This window comes from Myxocyprinus asiaticus, chromosome 6 (genome assembly GCF_019703515.2).
Source record: "Myxocyprinus asiaticus isolate MX2 ecotype Aquarium Trade chromosome 6, UBuf_Myxa_2, whole genome shotgun sequence".
Classification (NCBI taxonomy): Eukaryota; Metazoa; Chordata; class Actinopteri; order Cypriniformes; family Catostomidae; genus Myxocyprinus; species Myxocyprinus asiaticus.
Window position 1 is genome coordinate 30,077,549 of NC_059349.1, and position 22,523 is coordinate 30,100,071.

Genomic DNA, 22,523 nt, shown 5'->3' on the forward strand with positions numbered 1-22,523 from the left:
ATAGTGCACAGGAAAATATGCAAGATGGATTCACGTGATTCCTGTTTGATATGACATTTCCTGTCAGGGTTAATTATCATATTGCTGTGGCAAATTAGCCTCGCTCCATGCTCATGTAAGCACAGTGGAGAGAGAGAGAACGTTAGGGGTCACAACATCGGTGGCTACACATAACAGACACAAAAAGAGAGATGAGAAAACTTAATCCCTTCTCTTTCCCATCCATATAGAGATGTGCCTGCTATAATGAGTTTGGAATAAGAATCAAATACAAACAACTAAGACCTTCTTGCTCAGCCATAGCAACATTATTCCGGGTCAGCTTTGTTGTCAAAACAGGTCTTTTTAAAAGTAAGGCCTTACACTTATCTGTTCATACTGTTCCAGTAATTTCCTCATTTCCTTCACAGCCCTAGCAGCTACACTCTACGAATACATTTTCCAAACAACACCACTTGGAATTATACGCAGATCCGCAAAGAAAGCAAGAAAATCTCACAGGAAGATAAGCCTTCTTAGCACACTAATACACAGAATGCATTTGTCATTATATATGATGCCAGTGAATGCTGTCTTCATCCACAAAGTGTGAGAATAGGTTTTATACTTAAACAAAGGCAATACAGAATCAATCTGACAAGCTCTGGGACTTTGGCTGACCCAAAGTCAGAAAGTGTAACTGAAGTGGAGCTCCAGGACCACAAGCAGTCACCCAAATCCAGACTAGTTCCTGTCAAGCATATCCCAGGCACATTTTAAATAGGGCTGTGCTCTCTACCCTCCGCAATGACAATCAATTCCTCCCTCGCTCTGACACTCATACAAATAAATATCAAGCTTTAGCCACTTTCAGCTTAGCATTAACATTTGGTTGATGTGTGGTGACTGTTAGCTTCTTAAAGAATTCATTTCATTTGTTCAGCTGTAATGAAAAGGACAAAAGTCACTAGAAATCCCTGCTATTTCTCTTTGTTGCATCAGTGCTTTAGCACTGGAGGAACATGAACACTGTCACGATGCTTTAATATCCTCTGAGAGATTCTTAAGGAAATGTGGCATTAAACAGGAAGAAAAAGGGGCTGCTGAGGGTTTAGCAAGATCATTAACAACTCTGCCTGTGTACAGAGGCTCACAAATTAATTTTAAATGCTTGAATTGTACATATACTGTAGATATAAGTGAATAGGAATTAACAAATGTTTCCATATTAGCACATGATATAGATCCCAACTGCCCTTTGTGGAAGAGGCAAATAAATGGTTTCAAAACTGTTATGACAGGATCAGAATGAAATCGTGTTTTTCCTCAGGCAATCGATGTAGAGGTGACCTATATGGAGGGGTACTATCCATTAAGTGCCACACTTTAAATGGATTAAATTGGACCATACAATGTTTGCCAGTGTGTCTTTGTGTCTCTGGTCAGCTTACTAGCATTAAGAGATAAAGACAAGAGTGTGTAAATTCTCAACAAAAGTAAAGATAAGTCAAATGTAATAATAATAAAAAATGGATTTTTGCATACCAATATGAACTGAGACTATAACTAAGGTGGGGTGTGGAAAAACTTACATCATGAATTGCCTATATACGCTATATATTTATATATGTAAATATAAATATGTATTTTTTTATTATGAAAAATGAAAATGTAGAGAAAAAAAATCTACTGGAAAAAGTAAAGGTGGTTATTATATGACAAGGCCCCTCTTGCTTACTGTGGTGGATGGAAATTTGGTCAAAGCACTGAATATTACTGCATTGAATGTGACAAATTGCCAGTGACCTACTTGCAGCTGACTTGAGTTGTGTCAAATATTCAGCATATCAGTGCTGGAAATCTGGTTGTTTCAAGGTGAAGCCATGAGTACTGCATGATTGAAATAGGTAAAAGAAGTTCACATGGAAACAAGGACATCTTTTGCAATAACACATAGTACTGAAATATTGTTCTCCTCTGAAATTAAAACCCAGGCAAATAAACTAATAACTATGACCTCTAAACACGTGGTAAAAATCATCACTTTACAATGCAATATCACATGTATCATACAGTGTATTTGCCTCAGCACTGAGTCGTTACATGGACATGATAAGTTCCAATCTTACACACAGAACAGCATCATTATTACTGGTGTGAACCATATTTTCCAGAGGCTAATTGCATATCTGTATTGAACAGAAAAAAATTAACTGCCACTGCAGAAAAAGAGAATTGAATTTGTATCTCTGATATCACAAGAAACATCTAGGAAATTAGGTTCCAAAATGAGCTTTCTTGTGTGAAGAGTTGCTGAAGATCTGAAAACATGGTAGAATTTCACTAATAGCCTCATAATAGTATCCTGCACACAAATTGTCTATTAAATACCCACACATTATGCTGGCTGTTGGATGACCTTACTAAATCAGCAGATATATACACGGGGAATTCACTTAGAATTAACTACACCCGCTGATAGCAACATTTATTTGCATACCCTGTCTGTGTTGTTTTAGCACCCGATTCACCAAATGAATTATGTAAGTCAGGTAACAGTACAAATGCGCCCACAATACAGCTGATTGCACAACCATTTTTTAGGCCAGCCCTGAGTGCTAGGTTGTGGATATGGCATACTATGCCTAAACTGCAGAGCATCGCTCCACCACTGTGATCCAGACTCCTTGATCGGCTTTTTAAAATGCCAAAAGTATACTTGACTGCAGTGTACATCTGAATATATGCAATATTATTTGATCATCATTTGACGAATAACTGCTGCCATGATCCTAAGAAAATGTACACAAATATACCCCCTTTAAAAATAGTTCAGATTGCTTTCTGCAAGTGGTAATAACAAAATATTCTATAATAAGCCTAATTTGCCAATAGTTGCCTACATAGGACACATGTTTGCACTGAAAATAAAACATAATTTAAATACTCATGGCACATTTAGTTTTTCATTTCAGCACATTTAGCACCTGGCTCCTGGTTAAGCTGGACTGAGAGTGGCTAGTTAATAAGATGCAAGTTTTGCATTGAAATTCGCACCATGATGTGGAATTTGGCAAATGTAAACAAATCACAGTTTGTTTTCAAAATGTATTTCTTTGCAGAAATTGGACTTCTGACTGATAACACATGTGGATGATTGGAATATACTGTATGTACGTTTTTATAACCCCTAAAAGGCACTTTACTATATATACACTCACCGACCACTTTATTAGGTACACATGCACACCTACTTATTCATGCAATTATCTATTCAGCCAATTGTGTGGCAGTAGTGCAGTGTATGAAATCATTCAGATACGGGTCAGGACCTTCAGTTAATGTTCACATCAACCTTCAGAATGGGGAAAAATGTGATTTTGACCATGGAATGATTTTTAGAATGGTCAGACAGGTTTGAGCTGACAGAAAGGCTATGATAACTCAGATAACCACTCTGTACAATTGTAGTGAGCAGAATAGCATCTCAGAATGCACAACACATCCAACCTTGAGGTGGATTGGCTACAACAGCAGAAGACCATGTCAGGCACTTTATTAGGACAATAGTGTTCCTAACATCTCAAAATCAAGAGACAAGTAGATGTACTGTATATATATATATATATATATATATATATATATACACACACACTGATGGCCAAATGTTTGGAATAATGTACAGATTTTGCTCTTATGGAAAGAAATTGGTACTTTTATTCACCAAAGTGGCATTCAACTGATCACAATGTATAGTCAGGACATTAATAACGTGAAAAGTTACTATTACAATTTGAAATTTTTTTTCAGAACTTCTTAAACTACTTCAGAGTTCTCATCAAAAAATCCTCCACGTGCAGCAATGACAGCTTTGCAGATCCTTGGCATTCTAGTTGTCAGTGTGTCCAGATACTCAGGTGACATTTCACCCCACACGTCCTGTGGCACTTGCCATAGATGTGGCTTGTCGGGCACTTCTCATGCACCTTACAATCTAGCTGATCCCACAAAAGCTCAATGGGGTTAAGATCCATAACACTCTTTTCCAATCATCTGTTGTCGAATGTCTGTTTTTCTTGTCCACTCCAAACTTTTCTTTTTGTTTTTCTGTTTCAAAAGTGGCTTTTTCTTTGCAATTCTCCCCATAAGGCCTGCACCCCTGAGTCTTCTCTTTACTGGTGTACATGAAACTGGTGTTGAGCAGGTAGAATTCAATGAAGCTGTCAGCTGAGGACATATGAGGCATCTTTTTCTCAAACTAGAAACTCTGATGTACTTATCCTCTTGTTTAGTTGTACATCTGGCCTTCCACATCTCTTTCTGTCCTTGTTAGAGCCAGTTGTTCTTTGTCTTTGAAGACTGTAGTGTACACCTTTGTATGAAATCTTCATTTTTTTTTTGGCAATTTCAAGTATTGTATAGCCTTCATTCCTCAAAACAATGATTGACTGATGAGTTTCTAGAGAAATCTGTGTCTTTTTTGCAATTTTTGACCTAATATTGACCTTAAGACATGCCAGTCTATTGCATACTGTGGCAACTCAAAAACAAACACAAAGACAATGTTAAGCTTCATTTAACGAACAAATATCTTTCAACTGTGTTTGATATAATGGCAAGTGATTTTCAAGTACCAAATTAGCAATTTAGCATGATTACTCAAGGATAAGGAGTTGGAGTGACGGCTGCTGGAAATGGGGCCTGTCTAGATTTGATCAAAAATTACTTTTTTCAAATAGTGATGGTACTGTTTTCAGTAATGTCCTGACTATACTTTATGATCAGTTGAATGCCACTTTGGTAAATTAAAGTACCAATTTCCTTCCGAAACCGCAAAATCTGTACATTATTCCATACTTTTGGCCACCAGTGTGTGTGTGTGTGTGTGTGTGTGTGTGTGTGTGTGTGTGTATATATATATATATATATATATATATATATATATATATATATATATATATATACACATCTTCCTTGACTTTTAGATGTATTATTACTGTCACTGTCATAAAAGACTTCCAGTACTCATCTACCTACTTACTGTTAAAAGCATGTAAAACTCATTATGACCTATAGACTGTCATGTTTGTGGCTATAATTAACCATTGACTACCATAAATATGTTTTATAATTTAAATGTTTGCTAACAAGCTGGAATTATCATTGTCAGGTCTCTGAGTCTCATGTAAGGGTAACTGTTTGCATCTTGTTTTATGGATCTGTGATATTTTCAGACCAAGGGCTGTTTCAAGGTCATGAGTACATAAGTGCACCTTCCACATAGGTTATAATCTTGTATTTGTCCATTTGCAGTATAAAAATACACAGCCTTGAAATGGAAGATTACTGATGCTATATATAATGGAACATCAGGGTGATCTCCATGCCATTTCCCAGGGTTTAATTGTGTTAGTAAATGTGTTGAGAGGGAGAGTAGGAGGGAGTGAAAAAGAGAGAAACAGAAAGTAAGAGACAAAGAGAGTGTGTGTCCGATATCCATCTTGTGTGGCCAGCTGCTGACTTTTTAAAATGGATCATCTAAAATCTGATAGCCATTTGGTGCGAGAGCTGAGACTATGTGCCAGAGGTGCTTGCAGACAGTTGGGACAGTTGAGTCCCATGAGGAAGGAACCACTTACTAGGGCCAAAGGGGAAGGAGGAAGAGGCCAGCATGCCATTGTGCTAAACGTGCCCAACAGATTGGTGCTAAATCCAGGGTTAGCACACCATTAATGCTGGATACCAAACATGAACATTGTTTCAAACAATGTCTTGACACTGGACAAGAGCATCATGTCACGTCAGAACTCATCTCTCCCGCTGTCTACACATGAGTGTGTTTCGTCATGTCGCAATGCATCACCAACTGATGGATGTCCCCTTTTTCTTTTTTTGATGCTCTGCTCAACTACTCCACACACTTTAATTTCCCTGTTTTTCTTAAATAAAATGGTTTTACTTAAAAATATGTATGTGAACAGACTATTAATTTTGTTCAATATATAGGCTATTTAAATGGCTTCTGAATGTTACATCAAAGTCAGATTGTGATGTTTCTGGTCTCTGGTCTACTAATTGAAATAATATTTTATTTTCTATCATTATACACAGTTGTAGAAATACTATCATATTAATTCATCATAAATTGATCTTTACACCTACAGTATGATTTCCAATAAAAAAGTATCTTTCATTCATTTACTGTTGCTGAAATAACATCAAGCTTTCAGGGCTAGTTCAAACACACAAATGAAAATTCTGTCACTGTTTACTCACCCTTGTGTAGTTCCAATCATGTGTGATTTTCTTCTATAGAACACCAATGGCATTTTGTTTGGAAATAACAGCCTCAGTCACCATTCACATCCATTGCATCCTTTTTTTCTTTATATTACGAAAGTGAATGATGACTGAGGCTGTCAGTTTTTTAAAACATCTCTTTTTGTATTCCATGGAAAAAACATTCACAAGTCCACATGTTGAAACAACATAAGTGTGAGTGAAAAAGTATCATTATTTTTCACCCATTTTACCATTGCTGAATTCAGCCATCAATCTTAAAGGGATAATTCACCCAGAAATGAAAATTCTGTCACCATTTACTCACCCTCATATTGTTGCAAACCATATGACATTCTTTCTTTCGTAGAACACTTTTGCCACAACATTAGAGACTGACAGCCTCAGTCATTAGTAACTTTCATTGCATCTTTTTATATCCATACATAGTGTATCTATACACTATGAAAATGAATGGTGACTGAGGCTGCCAAACATTAACATTCTGAATAACATGTTATTTTGAAGAAAATTAAAATAAAAATACAGCTTTGGAAATACATTAGGGTGAGTAAATAATGACAATTTTCATTTTGGGAATGGTTCAATGTGTGAATTTTACCTTTAAAGTGAACATTAGATGCTTTTTCACTATCGGGCCAGAGCAAGCCAAGGCTATCAACTGGCCAGCCAGGGCGATAGGTGCGATACTAAAATCAATCTGCATTCCCACCATTGGGCCAATAGCCCCACAGAGTTGCCCTAAAACCTGCCCATAATACGCCGCCCTTATGCCAACATCACACACGCTGCTCATTTCACAGGCAAGAGGGAAGATCAAGCTGAGGTATCATGTTATCTTGTTATCTAGAATATCGAGTTTATATCATTTGCAAACATTAACTAGCTAGCAAGATAAGTTAGCATTAACAACTCACCGACTTTACCTGCCATAGTGTCCCGAGTGGTCTCTCCACTAATAGCAGGACGATGTCCCAGCACACCGTCGATGATCTCCAATCACGGAAAGTTCTTTCTTTGGGCACCGCTTTGTACATTGTGCAATTTTTACATTTTCCCCTAACATGTACAATTGTGCGCTGGATACACAACCTGGAAAGTTCGGCGAAACTCTGCCTTTGACATTGACCCCACCTCAATCCCCAGTTGGCCTTGTTTGGCCCAAGGGTAATCGCCGGGTCAAAGGCCATTGGATGTTGGCCCTGAGAAAGCACAGAGAAGCCCCGGAAGTGACAGTGGGAACACAACTAGCCCTGGCACACACTAGCATGCACTCATTTGGCCCGATAGTGGAAACGTGGCTATTCTAAGATGACATGCAACTTCAGTGCTTCCAGTGTAAACAGGCTTAAGTCATTGCACCATGTCATTGGTCACTTCCAGTGTAGACATGATGGAACCACTTCATTTATTAAGCATATGCATTCAGATGCTTCAGTCCAGTCATAATATTTCAATTCCTAGTTCAAAGACTCCTTTGTACCCAGTCTATGAGTGGTAATTGTATACCAGACAAATAGATTGACCTTCCTTTAGAGCATTACAGTAATCCAATTGATTATTAAAATAGAGGCCAAAGGGACTAGAGATGACAAAAATAATGTGCATGTAATTGATCTGCATTAACCCCTTGTGTAAACAGCCACATACAAAAGGATGTCACTGTCCTCTTAAAACCAGGCTACAGAGCTTTCAGAGGCATCAGTCCACTCCAGAGCCAGAGAGAAAAAGCCACATTGATTTTAAATAATGTTCCCTGTGACTCATCCATGGTAGGACATTTATTAAAGCCATCAGAGGTCTGTCTCGTATTCTCGCTCTTTCCCATCTAACTCTGGGGTCAATAGCCACACTTTAATACGCACTATTCCACTGCTTTCTAAGTCACTGCCAAGGACTGATTCCCATTACAGAACAAAGGCTTTAATGGTAAAAGACTAACAGGAGGGAAATTAAACAGGTCATATTTTTGGATCCACAACAATAAGAAGTAAAGGTATTATGGTCCTCAGTGATAAAAGCTACACAGCACTGTAAAGATGCAATACGTTTATTCTGGTGAGTGTGTATATCACGCCAAACACATGTGTGAACACAGCGCTGCAACAGCTGACTGATCAAATCACAGACACAGAACAACAATACCCGGACTCAGTTATTATTATTCTTGGGGATTTTAACTAAGCAAATCTCACACGTGAACTGCCCAAATACAAACAGCACATTACATGCCCCACCAGAGACAGGAACATACTAGATCATTGCTACACAACAATAAAGGATGCATATCGCTCTGTCCCTAGAGCAGCTTTGGGACTCTCTGATCACTGTCTGGTTCATCTTCTTCCAGCCTACAGGCAGAAATTAAAATCAACCAAGCCAGTAGTAAGCACTGTAAAGAGATGGACCAATGAAGCAGAGCAGGAACTACAAGCCTGCTTCGATTGCATGGATTGGAGTGTTTTGAGGCTGCAGACACCAATCTGGATGAGCTCACAGATACTGTTACCTCATATATCAGTTTCTGTGAGGATATGTGCATTCCTACTAGCACTTATTTAAAGTTCAACAACGACAAACCGTGGTTTACAGCAGAGCGCAGGCAGCTTCGTCAGGCCAAAGAGGATGCTTACAGGGGTGGGGATAAAGTATTGTACAATCAGGCCAGGAACACACTGAAAAAGGAAATCAGAGTGGCTAAAAGAAGATACTCTGAGAAGCTGAAAAACAAGTTTTCAGCTAATGACCCTGCATCAGTGTGGAGTGGCATGAAACAACTCACAAATTACAGGACTCCTACCCCCAACCCTGTAGGGAACCAACAATTGGCTGACGACCTGAATGTGTTCTACTGCAGATTTGAAAGGCCCAATCTCACACCCCACACCCACTCTGACCTTCACTTCACACAAACACAAACACCTCCTGCAACCCCCCCCCCCCCCCCCCGCTACTCAACCTGCACTTAAGATCTGTGAAGATGATGTGAGCCACGTCTTTCGGAAACAAAAGACGAGGAAATCTACAGGCCCAGATGGCGTCTCACCAGCGTGTCTTCGATCCTGTGCTAACCAGCTGGCCCCCATCTTCACACAGATCTTCAATAGATCATTGGAGCAGTGTGAAGTTGCATGCTGCTTCAAACGCTCAATCATTATTCTTGTCCCAAAAAAAAATAAAAAAAATCACAGGACATAATGACAACAGACCTGTCGCCCTGACATCTGTGGTCATGAAATCATTTGAGAGACTGGTGTTGGCCCACCTGAAGAAAATCACTGGACCCTTTCTAGATCCCCTTCAATTTGCTTATCGAGCAAACAGGTCTGTGGATGATGCAGTCAACATGGGATTGCATCATATCCTGCAACATCTGGACAGACCAGGGACATATGCAAGGATCCTTTTTGTGGACTTCAGTACGGCTTTCAACACCATCATCCCAGCTATACTCCAGAATAAATTACACCAACTCTCTGTTCCCATGTCTATCTGTCAGTGGATTACCAGCTTTCTGACAGACAGGCAGCAGCTTGTGAGACAGGGGAAACTCACTTCCAGCACCTGTACAATCAGCACTGGTGCCCCCCAGGGATGTGTGCTCTCCCCACTACTCTTCTCCCTTTACACCAATGACTGCATCGCCAAGGACCCCTCTGTCAAGCTCCTGAATTTTGCAGACGACACCACTGTCATCGGTCTCATCCGAGATGACGATGAGTCTGCATACAGAAGGGAGGTTGAACAGCTGGCTGTCTGGTGCAGTCAAAACAACCTTGAGCTGAACATGCTCAAAATGGTGGAAATGATTGTGGACTTTAGGAGGAACACCCCAACACTGACCCCCTCACCATTCTAAACAGCACTGTGGCAGCAGTGGAGTCATTCAGGTTCCTGGGCACTACCATCTCACAGGACCTGAAGTGGGAGACACACATTGACTCCACTGTGAAAAAGGCCCAGCAGAGGTTGTACTTCCTTCGCCAGATGAGGATGTTCAACCTGCCACAGGCGCTGCTGATACAGTTCTACTCAGCAGTCATTGAGTCTGTCCTCTGCACTTCAATAACTGTCTGGTTTGGTTCAGCTACGAAATCGGATATCAGAAGACTACAAAGGACAGTTTGGACTGCTGAGCGGATTATTGGTTGCCCCCTGACCCCCCCCCCCCCCCCTTCAAGAACTATACACTTCCAGAGTGAGGAAAAAGGCTGGAAAAATCACTCTGGACCCCACTCACCCTGCCCATTACCTTTTTGAACTGGTGCCTTCTGGCCGACGCTTCAGAGCTCTGAGCACCAGAACCGTCAGGCACAGGAACAGTTTTTTTTTCCATCAAACTATCCATCTCATGAACAGTTAAATTGCCCCATTGATCAAAAACTATGTGCAATACATAGTTTAGTCTTTTTTATATTCATCCAACACATCCAACCTCTTCTGCCATTTCGTTTCTCTGAAGAAAAAAAAAAACATTTGCAATGTACATAACAGATTGTATTTGCACTGTACATAACAGATAACAGATTTGTATTAGATTTGCACTACGTATGTGTATGTGTGCATGTATGTATGTGTGTGTCTGTGTGTGTATGTACGTATGTGTATAATTATTATTATTATTATTTTTTTTTTTATTATTATTATCTATGTCTTGCTGCTGTTATTGTATTGTTTTTGTATTGTTGTACACTGGAAGCTCCTGTCACCAAGACAAATTCCTTGTATGTGTAAGCATACTTGGCAATAAAGCTGATTCTGATATGTAGAAATGCGGTATCCCAGAGGAAAATTTGATTGCTAAGAAGTTGCTCTTTCATAGATTTAAAGGAGCTATCATATATTTTATTCAAATATCAACTTTGTCACAGATGTTTCTCCTAAAAATCATTAAGAGAGATAAAAATAGAACAAATTAGACAGTTGTTGTAATCAGGTAATAGAGCTAAAACCTTTATGCCATAGCTCAGATAATCTGGTTTTGGAAGAATTTATTGAAATATGTTTGAGTTCATACTGAAATCTCTGGTGTTTGTTGGTAGATAAAATGTGAGCACAATGTGAGGCATTGGGATGTCTTCTAAAACTGTGACATTACTAGGGCCTTTTTTTTTAGGGGAAACTTCTGAGAGGCAGGGATTTAAGAAGAAGTCTCATTTAGCTCTCCATTTAATCTTGTTGCTGTCTAGGAGAAATGATTGAGATATTATGGAGATCTCATATATGATTTTCCTTTCCAGTGGGATATACTGTATGGTTCTTAGAAGTAGAGCAAGGCTCATGTTGCTGGTCAGAAACTGGGACTCGGCACATTTATCTCCAGATGATGTGTGGGTGAACAATTTCATTGTGATGAAGCAATGTGTGGATGGAGCATATTTCTTCATCCATCAGTCATTTTTTTTAAAGTCTAATTTTAGGTTTTGGACACGTGCTTAAAGCAGCTATGATTATGATTGAATGGGTTTGGGGTTAGATTCTGGGTTTGGGTCACCTGTATTTGACACCTTTCATAGTGATGGGTTGATGGATTGGTGTGTTGTGTTGTGAGCGACTGCGCTGTGGATAATGAGGTATGGATGTGTTTGTGAATGCAATTGCATCATTGACAATACAGCTCGAAATTGACACAGCACTGTTTTTAGAAATTGTTGGAAATTAGCTGTAAACCATGAGGTTTACATAGATTTGCAGGGTATACAATGCACTACTTACAATGTGTAAACTAATTTAATGTATAATTGCATTTTTTTTTTTTTTCTGTGTGCTAGAAATAGATCAGAGAATATGTGGGCAGACACAGATCAGAGTTGAACATGCACACCTCAACCCATAAGGGAAAAAAAGATGTGAGATTAAAAACTCTGGGAATATTGTGTCCTGAAACTAAATATTACCTCTTGCCAACTGTGTTAAGCAGTAACACCAGTGCATGTTCTCAAACAGACATACTTGGGTGTCATTGCTTGCATATGGCAGACTGTGTTGGTGACCTCAGATCCTGTTGGGTGAAAATCCATCTGGCCTTTATGAAAGTGAACTTCATAGAGTCAGCTGAGAAGAATGTGATGGTAAATAAGAGAGACAAAGAGAGAGAGAGAGAGAGAGAGAGAGAGAGAGAGAATGAGTCCATATACATGTTTTGAAATCAATAATGTAGCCATCAAAAATGCAGACTAATAAATGAGTGAAATCAGCATTACACAACAAATGTTTTTTTTTTTTTTTTTTTTTTTGTTTGTTTTTTTTTTTTTTGTAAAAGCAATAAGGCATTTAAAGATTTTTGTATTGATTGTACTGTATATGAAAGCCCATGATCATAGGATAAGGGGATTAATATAAATTACAGATCATGCTTAAAGATTAAGGACATGCAATCACACTAAGCTAACTTTATTCCTTATCACATATCCTAGGAATAATGAAAAAATTGTGGAAATTGCCCATTTAAAAAATTGATTACTGTAAAAGGTCTCTTCATAATGTAAAGGAGGAAGCAGTAGTCTGCGAATTCAACACAAACAATATTTATTTTTATAAACAAATAAACTTGCTTTTCAGTGTAATCTTAAAGGGGCTCGTAGGCACAGCACAGTCTCCGGGTGTGTGCGTAGCTCACTGTCTCTCTTACTGGTGTAGCATCTGGACCGATCAGACACACAATTATTAATTATTTAATGAATAATCCAACAAACGTCTCAAGACCATAACAAGCAAAGGTCCAAGTAGGCCCAAGCAGACTCCGAGATGTCTGCTCTCCCACTAATCATTATCAGCTCTTACACTAGTTCAGCAGCTAGTGGGGTGGGGGAAGGTAGCCACATGCAAAAGCAAAGGAATGTGGGGAAAGTTACTCACTCCATTCCTCCATAGGAAAGACACATAAAGCCCATAAAACAGACTTTTCTTCATTAATTTATAGACAAACTTTTCTATAAATGAAAATGCATATCCTCAGGACATTGTGTGTATGATTATTACTGTCTCGTATAGTGTCTTTTGTACTGTATACCGTTTTGAGCATGCTTTATGACAGAGCCACTAGATAATATAAAATTATTGGTATCATGCTTCCTATCAAATGAATCCTTGTGTGATGCCCTAAACATTGGAGTATAGCACCCCCTTATAGCATGCATTGTATGCTTGTTATATTAATCAGAGCATAAAGGGGCACAAACTGCTAGCTTACTCCAATCATGCAAATGAGTCAGCTTCCAAACAAAGGAAATTTTCCGCTGGAAAATTGCACCTTTCTCACTGGTCAAGCCAAACTTGAGAGGAGTGACCTCCCTCAGGAGTTAAAGGGCACTGTCGGAGTGACCTCCTTCTCTTGCTTTCTCTCTCCCTTCTGCTCATGGTTGCTGTTCATATGGGACCGGAAACACCCGATCTGACCGCAAGGTCGTGGGCCGGCAGGCCTCAAACACATGAAGCCATGTGTAACTTCCTTGAGCATAACAGAGTCAAACTAACATCACAAGTTCATCATTATTTCTTCATTAAACGCAGAAGAAATTGATTGCAACTTCAACACCATCGACTCAAGGAACCATCAAGACTTTCTCCTGAGACTGCATCCGGGCGCTCTCTCAACAGCCAAGGCATTGCAAGTATTGTACAATTAACTAACTAAACAGAGGTTTAGAATAAGCTGTGAACCCCTTTGTTAACAAAGGTGCTTTGAAGTAAGAAACTGATGGTTCTTTCAGATGGTTAAATGACTCTTTTCATAGCTTCATTCCCCTGTTCTGTTCCGGTTTCATTCACTTTCACTTTTTCATTTCCCATTTATGCGTGATTTGTGTGTATGTGTTTGTTTTTGATTAGTTATGTGTTCGTGATTTAGTTAAATAAAGCTTTTGTGTACATTCTTGTGAGTTGATTCTGGTCTGCTTGTAAATCAACATAATTTTAATGATTTGATCACAGCTACATGCTAAGAAAGCGTTATTTTTCTGTGGCCATGAAAAATATCCTTTCTGAGAGTTGATAGACGATCAATACTGAGTGTTCGCTGGACGAACAGATTAATTGATTGTAATGTTAATTCAGCTACATCAAGTTAATTCTATTAACTGATCCAAATATTTATAATTGATTATAACGAGTTATGATTAATTATTCATATTCCCCTTTTAAAGATAATTTGACTGTGGTATATTTTGATAAATAAAATAAAATAATAATCAAAGCTGTACCTAAATATGTGTAATATTATTTTCAATAAGCCATGAGAATAATACTACTCCAATAAGAGAATTAATCATAATTCCCTTATTAAAGCTAATTCCTTACAATAGAAATTGTGAGCGGATACAATGAGATGTTGTATTATGATTTTAATGGTGGAAAATTTTATTCAGACAAATAATCTAGTTATTTGTCATTTATCTAATTTATAATGGTTGTCGAATGTGACTAATTCCATTATAAATTTCCTTACATAATAATGTAGAATAAGGACAGTTTAATTTAATTTCTAGCTCACACATACTGTTTCCCTACATATAATGGTGGAGGTACACGGGCGCTTTATCCCATCCCATGTACATTTATACTACTAAATTCGCTACACTGGCATCTGGCTCACTCCTAAATCTGTTTCCAACTCTCACTGTAATGACAAACAGCTGTTAGAGACTATCATTGCCAGGTGATGATCCTTACTGTTCTCATCTCCCGATCTCGCTCTCCATTCACAAGCCGGCGCTTAACCACACCCCTACCACCACATACCCCCACTGCCCGACACAGGCCAGGGAGCCATCCGGCATCTTAAAAGGCTGAAGAGTCAGATACCAACAGGTGATTTGTGTGTTGGTATCCTTCATGCAATGGAGCCACAGAAGCGGGGCGTGGTCTGAACAGAGGGTGAAAGCCCATCCCAGGATGTAGTACTGAAGGGTGAAGACCACCCACTTGATGGCCCGGTGTTAGAAACAGCTGTTAGAGACAATCATTGCCAGGTGATGGTCTTTACCATTCTCATCTCCCGATCTCACTCTCCATTCACAAGCTGGCTTCAACCATGACCCTACCACCACAATTGCTTTTATTTATAATCCAAGGATTGTTTAAGTCATTTAAATGATGTTGGACTTTATCAGTGCATTAATTCTAACATAATGATTTTCAGGCAAGGCCTAAAAGTGCACTTATTAATGTTTTGAATATGTCATCTTGGACCTGCACTGACACTTAGGAGCGTGGATGCAGCATCATTTAAATGCAATACATTTTAGTTACCAATGCCATGCACTTTGTTGCATGTTTGTCTATAATTATGAATATACCGACCTTTTAATTACACAGACAGAAGCCAGGTCAGGAGCATATATCAGCACAAGTGCCCAGCTATGGTAGACAGGAAGAAAGAGTGCATGCTCAGGTCAAAGGTGAAAAGGGTCAGAAACCCAAGAGTGGAGATTAACCTCTGAAGATTTTGTAATTTGTCTCTGCAAGGTGAGATATGGGGGAATGTGGACATGGCTTTAGAATGAATAATTAACCCTAAACATTTAATCACAACTAGTCAATATATAACTATAGTTGTCAACTGGTTAAAAAATTTAATCAAATTAATTACATGATATGCTGATTTAATTCTTGAATTAATTGCACATAATCATAGATAACAACATTTGCTGAGAAACTCCCCCAAAATGAAGATAATTCAAAGACATTAAATTATTGTAAAAGTATTTTCACACGGTGGCCTTGTCAATGTATTGTTATAGATTGTATATGTTAATACTTTAACATATAAGTCTCAGGGAGCATGATAAAATGTGTTTATTTTATAATCATTTGTACTAAATTGACAGCCCAGATTATAATGTGGTCAAAACAACTTAAATACACTCGATTGAATGTACCTATAATTCTGCCAAGGACAAGAAGGAACAATAGAAATCCTCAGGGTGAAACTGGGAGGAGAATTAGATACATCAGCACTCAGAGTGTGGGGAACAAAAAAGCTAAGAGAAAGAAATGAATTTATGAGTCCACCTGTAGCAATTTAAAAGAGCACCACTGAGGTTATATGACCTACATTCAGCCGAGCTTTGAAATAGTCTAATTTCCTTTTCTATATTCGTCTTCATAAATGTTTAGAACAGAGCTCCACCTTCCACATGAAGCCAATTTGAGTGGCAGACCACACAGTGAAACAAGACCTTGAGAAAATTTCCATTTCCTCTGACCACAAAACAGTTCAACCCTAGTGAGACATCATAAGGCTACCTGAAATAGCAGACACGAGAAAAGTGTTGTATTGTTTTTCTACTGATTAAAAACCTTTTTAAAAAATTATGTTTTTATCCACTGCAGGGATTAAAATCCTCTTTGAACCCCCCTGAGAGCCACTGTTAAGCTGTTTCAGCTATGGCCTTAATGTTGATATTTTCTTCTGTCCTATGAATAATCATCTCTAGTATAATTACACAACACCTTGTCAGATGGCCCAGACTTCCCGCCCTGTAGTGCTGCCTGCTTGTGTTGCGCTCAAAAATCCGGCCTTACACACAACGCCATATACGGCACACATGAGATTGCTGCCATAAAACCGCACTGCACATCGGAGAGTGGATTAAGTAAAAAAAACATCCTAATCTCCCAAATTAGTTTTGCGGACTCTTTCTGCTGTTGTTTGTACAACCTTTCACAGGTACTGCTGAGTCATTATTACAACGAGTTACCACTTTGTTGCATGTTTGTCTATAATTATGAAATCATTAAAAAAAATAAAATAAACTGTGAACAGATGCTATACATGCCAATCATGATCCTTTCTGTTTAAGTGGGCAGTTCTTGGTCAGAATAAGTTACAATGTGGACCAGACGTTGACAGATAGTCAAAAATCTGGCTCTGTAAGACTAGATTTAGAAAGTATTAGAATAAGAAATCATGCTTCATGTTAGAGTAAATTGCCCAAACAATGACGGATTTTACGGGCTACGAAAACAAAATACTTTATTCAGAAAGTCTCACTTTGGAAAAAAGCCAAATGGTTACTTTCAAAAATAGAAACAAGCTTTGTCTCTATGCAAGTCAATAGAACTGAAAACCTGTACAGTATTGACCTTTGGATATTTATAATCCCTGTCTTTCACTGACCTCATATGCTGTCAGCTTTTATCCTTGATGCTAAAGATGCCAAAAAGACTCAGTATACCGACCTTTTAATTACACAATCATCTCTAGTATAATTACACAACACCTAGTCAGATGGCCCAGTCTTCCCGCCCTGTAGTGCTGCCTGCTAGCGTTGCGCTAAAAAATCCGGCCTTACACACAACGCCATATACGGCACACATGAGATTGCTGCCATAAAACCGCATTGCACATAGGAGAGCGGATTAAGTAAAAAAACATGCTAATCCCCCAGATGAGTATTTCGGAATCTTTCCTGGCGATCCTGTGGCTCAGAATAAAGCTCCCAAAATTTTGAAACTGCCCATTGAGTAAAAATGGTACATGTACTGTTTTAGCATCTCAGAAATTGTTAATTGCTCACAAGCACCACTAAATCCATTGGACATGGCAAGGATTAGAATCTCTCTGTAGCATATGTTTCTAATGTAGGTTCCATTAGCTGGTATTGTTTTAACCTTAAGCAAAAGGGAATTTTCCATGTCAAACCAAATGCTCCTGCTAATTAGACAGCTCGGCCATCTGACGTTAGCTGATAAAAGATAAGACGAGTGACATTCTCAAATAAACAATATTTTTCAAAATCGGGAAGGGGATTGGCTGGTGTAAATGGAATACCATGAATGTTTTTCAGACTGGTGGAATTTTAAAAGTTTCTTATCTGATTCTACTGATACTGTTAATTTGTGGATCATGTTTAGAAACAGAACAGTAATGAAGGACAGTTCTGTTGCTGTTGTAACCTTAAACCTGCATCTTAAACTAGATGTTAACATTTCATGTTCACTTTACATCATACATATGTAATGTTTTTATTCAAATGCCAGCTCTGTTAGTCATTTCATCAGTATAATGCCAAAGTTGATAAGGCAAAAATATATTTAATTTAAGCCTTCTTTAAAATTAAAGAACAAATTTGATCAAAATTATATGACTTTAAAGGCAACTGACTTACAGTCTCCATGGATTTTCCTTTGCACATGCTTTGACGCATTGACAAGTAGTAATTTTTTTTTAGCTGAACATGCTTGGAACATGGTAGGTGGAACATCTATTCCACGTCCTCCAATCTCAGTTCATGTACTGAATTGCTTCCAAAGTCAGTAATTTACCCTGGATTGTTAATTTTACCAATCAGTTCTGGTTTATACATGTTATTCACCAATGTTCCTTACCCGCACATTTAAGTCAATTTGGGATGTTTGCTCCATCTTTAACTATTGCAAGCTTCACAGGAGTGGGCAAACTGAAAAGTGGAAATATGAAATTAATTTACATGTGGATGTTAAATTAGTCTACAGTCCACTGTGGTCCCTGGCATAGAAACCATCCTCCTTGTACGCTGATTCAATTTAAATGGTGGGATGCTTGTATAAAAATAAAGGTCCCTAATGAGTTCTACACTAGCGATGAGCGACAGCTTCATAATAAGGCATAAATCACTGCAGACAGTTGTGTTTCTTTGAAATATCCCATCTGGGAGAGCTGTCTGAGGGAGTGGAGGTTCGAGCCAATCCTTATCACCCTTTCAGGGATGGTGTACATAATTGAAGCCAGATGGCCTGTCATACATCAGGCCTTTCAGCTTGCTGACACACACATCCACCAAGCTGCTTCCACTTTACCTAAACTGGAACTTAGTGGTACCTTTCACAAAACTCACCTCAGAAAAATGCATGCAAAATTGAGCCTGCGTTTTCCTGGCTTTCCATCATACTCATCACCTCCTCTTTGCTATGGTACACCTGCAGGTTCTGAGATCTTTGATGCACCATCATTTCAAAGCTGTCATGTGAAGGTGCCCCCTAAGGACTTTGATGGATTTGATGGATTCCCCCTTGTGGCTTTGGTCTACAGCAGATAGAACTATGCTTGGATGGATCCCCTTTGCCCAGTCATTAACATTGATGTAGGTCTGCATATTGCCATATGTTTATAAATGTAGCTGTAAAGCATGAGCATCAAACACATACTCTATCTGCTTTTCCATTTTTTTCCCATGTAGGTTTAACAAATGAATGAGATACCCATAAATGGCTGAAGATACACATGTTCGCATACATGCCCATTAATTTATTTACACTCCATTTGCTGTACCCACTTGATGGTTAGACTCACAGGCTGAAAGTAATGTCTTATGAAAATATGCTGTGCGCGCTTCTGCCATGTTCCCAATTCAATTTGAATGCAGTGAAAACTGTCCTCATGACCAGGATCTGGAAGGCTATCAGTAAAACTCAATTATCCTCTATAAGCCAGGGAGCAAGCCTAGAGTTTACCCATGGAGACCCTTCTCAATGTCTCCATTCTACTAATGTCAACCTCAGATGGCACGCCCACAGACCACCCACAGTCCAATCACTGACTGTTCACAAAACAGATTTGAATTTTCTAGATCTAGTAAGCTCTAATCTGATTGGTTGGCTTTACGTAACTTCAGGTAAGTTTGTAATGCTGCTTTCACATGGTATTGGAATTATTTTAAAGGAATATTCCAGGGTTCAGTCGGCAGCATTTGTGGCGTAATATTGATTACCACAAACATTTATTTCGACTTGTCCCTTGTTTAAAAAAAAAAAAAAGCAAAAATCTGGGTAACAGTGAGGCACTATTATCATGTTAGTGTGATAATATCGCTTACTAACCTTTTCTGTGTAAAGTTATATCCAATTTTACAATTTGGGTGCCATGACGAGATAATGCTGTAAACCCTATTATCCTGGTAATTTAGTAGTTTGCCACAAAAACAATGAGTTAAACAACTTTACAGCTCAAATAATACAGAAGTTTTAACAGAAGAATTGATTTAGGTGCTTTTACAAAAAAATAAGCATCACATTTCTGCATTTAAACCCTCCAAAAATTGACCCAATTCACTTTCATTGTTAGTGCCTGACATTAACCTTGATTTTTGCTTTTTAAAAGAAAAGAAGGGACGAGTTTAAATTATTTTATGTGGTAATCAACATTTTGCCACAAATGCTACCGATTGAGCTTAGCATCGAGTGAGTGACAGATAGGGAACTCATATTTAACACTCACTCGATGTTGTGTCGATGTAGTGACACTAGGGGTCACACTTGGGAGCCCCAAACACCTCTTTTTTTTTTAAAAAAAGGCCAATGAGAATTGGCGAATGGAATTTGCATGCCACTCCCCTGGACATACGGGTATAAAAGGAGCTGGTATGCAACCACTCATTCAGATTTTCTCTTCGGAGCCGAGCGGTTGCATTCAGTGCACTGAATACAATTCCTCTAGAAAAACTCACCTCACTAAAGACTGCTGGATTTGAAGGCGTATTTCAGTGGCTTTTCCCCCTCTGTGCCTGTGCAATGCAGAGAACGCCCCTGGGCGTTTCGGCAGAGCACAAAAAGAGTATATTCTGAAAAGAGTATATTTTCTATTCATAAAAGAGCGGCACACACGGAACATCTTTTTAAAGATGCCTTTCCGTTTGTGTGTTATTCCTGGTTGCGGTCGCTATCTCTCCGCTTCCGATGGCCACGATCACTGTCTTATGTGTCTAGGCGCTGCCCACACAGAGACATCGTTCATGGATGGATCATGTCCTCATTGCGAGAACATGACCATGGCAACGTTGCAGTCGCGGCTTGCATTTGTAAGAAAGCAAGCCACCCCAGCGGCTCCCCGCCTCGTTCCTTCTACCTACGGGTATGAGGCCGTGCCGGTTAGCACTGGGGGCGATTTGGGGACCTCAATGGGACCACCTCCGCCAGGTATCCCCCCACGGACATCCCATTCCCCAGCACGCTCACTTGCCCCAATCGCGTGCTCGGACGAGATCGCCGGCTCGTCTCAGGGTGGGTTCGACATCTCATCTGGCGCCCCCGAAGATGATGAGTTATCGAGCGCAGTATCGGAGAGCGGGCTCGTCCTGTCTGATGCTGAGGCTTAGGCTGGGCTTCCTCCTTTGGGAACGGTTGCCCAGTCTCAGGCTGACGCGGAAATGATAGACATGCTTTCCCAGGCAGCTGCGAGCGTCAGGCTAGAGTGGAATCCTCCGCTCTCCCCTGAACCCTCGTGGCTCAGCGATTGGTTCCTGAGCTCGGGGCGCCACTCACAGCCACGCCCTGCCCCTGTTCCTTTCTTCTCGGAAGTGCATGAGGAGCTGACAAGGTCGTGGGAGGCACCTTTTACTGCCCATTCCCGATCTTTCAGCTCCCCCGCTCTCGCTACCCTCGATGGTGGAGCAGCCAGGGAGTATTTGGTGATCCCCCAGGTGGAAAATGCGCCCGAAGCTCCCGTCCAAGGCCTGTAGGTTTACGTCGTTTCTTACGACTAGGGCCTACGGTGCCACTGGACAAGCCGCCTCCGCCCTGCATGCCATGGCTCTCCTGCAAGTACACCAAGCCAAGGCGCTAAAAGAACTGCACGAGGGTAGTTCTGGCCCGGGATTGATGCAGGAACTGCGCTCGGCGACCGACCTCGCTCTCCCACCTCAAGATCGCACACCCCGTCTGCTCATCGCCAAGGGTGTCTCCCTGCAGCAACATCTCTGGCTCCGCCACAGCCCACCCCCGTGGCACGGCCCCGGTGTGCAGCTGTGGCACTAATACCCCCACACGGGATTAGTGCCAATGGACCTCGGGGACGAGACTCCTCCTCCCCCCCCCTCGGCCAATCTCATGGTGGGTGGCAGAAGCCAGGTAAGTACTTCGATGTCCCTCGACTCAGCACGGCCACGGGGCTCGAGTCCCCTTGACGTCGCACCTCGAGCTCCACCTCGCCGTGAGGCCCAAACCCGTCGGTACATCCGACACGATTATCCTCTTGGTCCCCCTTGCCCGGAGTTTGGACGCGTGGCTCGCGCTTTCCAACCCGTCAAGATGGCTGACCTGGACCATCCGACTCGGCTATGCGATTCAGTTCGCCAGGCGCCCGCCCAGGTTCAGCACCGTCCGCTTCACCTCGGTGAAGGGCGAGAACGCTGCTACCTTTGCTGCGGAGATCGTGACCCTCCTGAGCAAGGGCGTGATAGAGCCTGTCCCTCCAGCCAAGATGAGGAAAGAGCTCTATAGCCCTTACTTCATTGTACCAAAGAAAGGCGGTGGATTGCGACCAATCT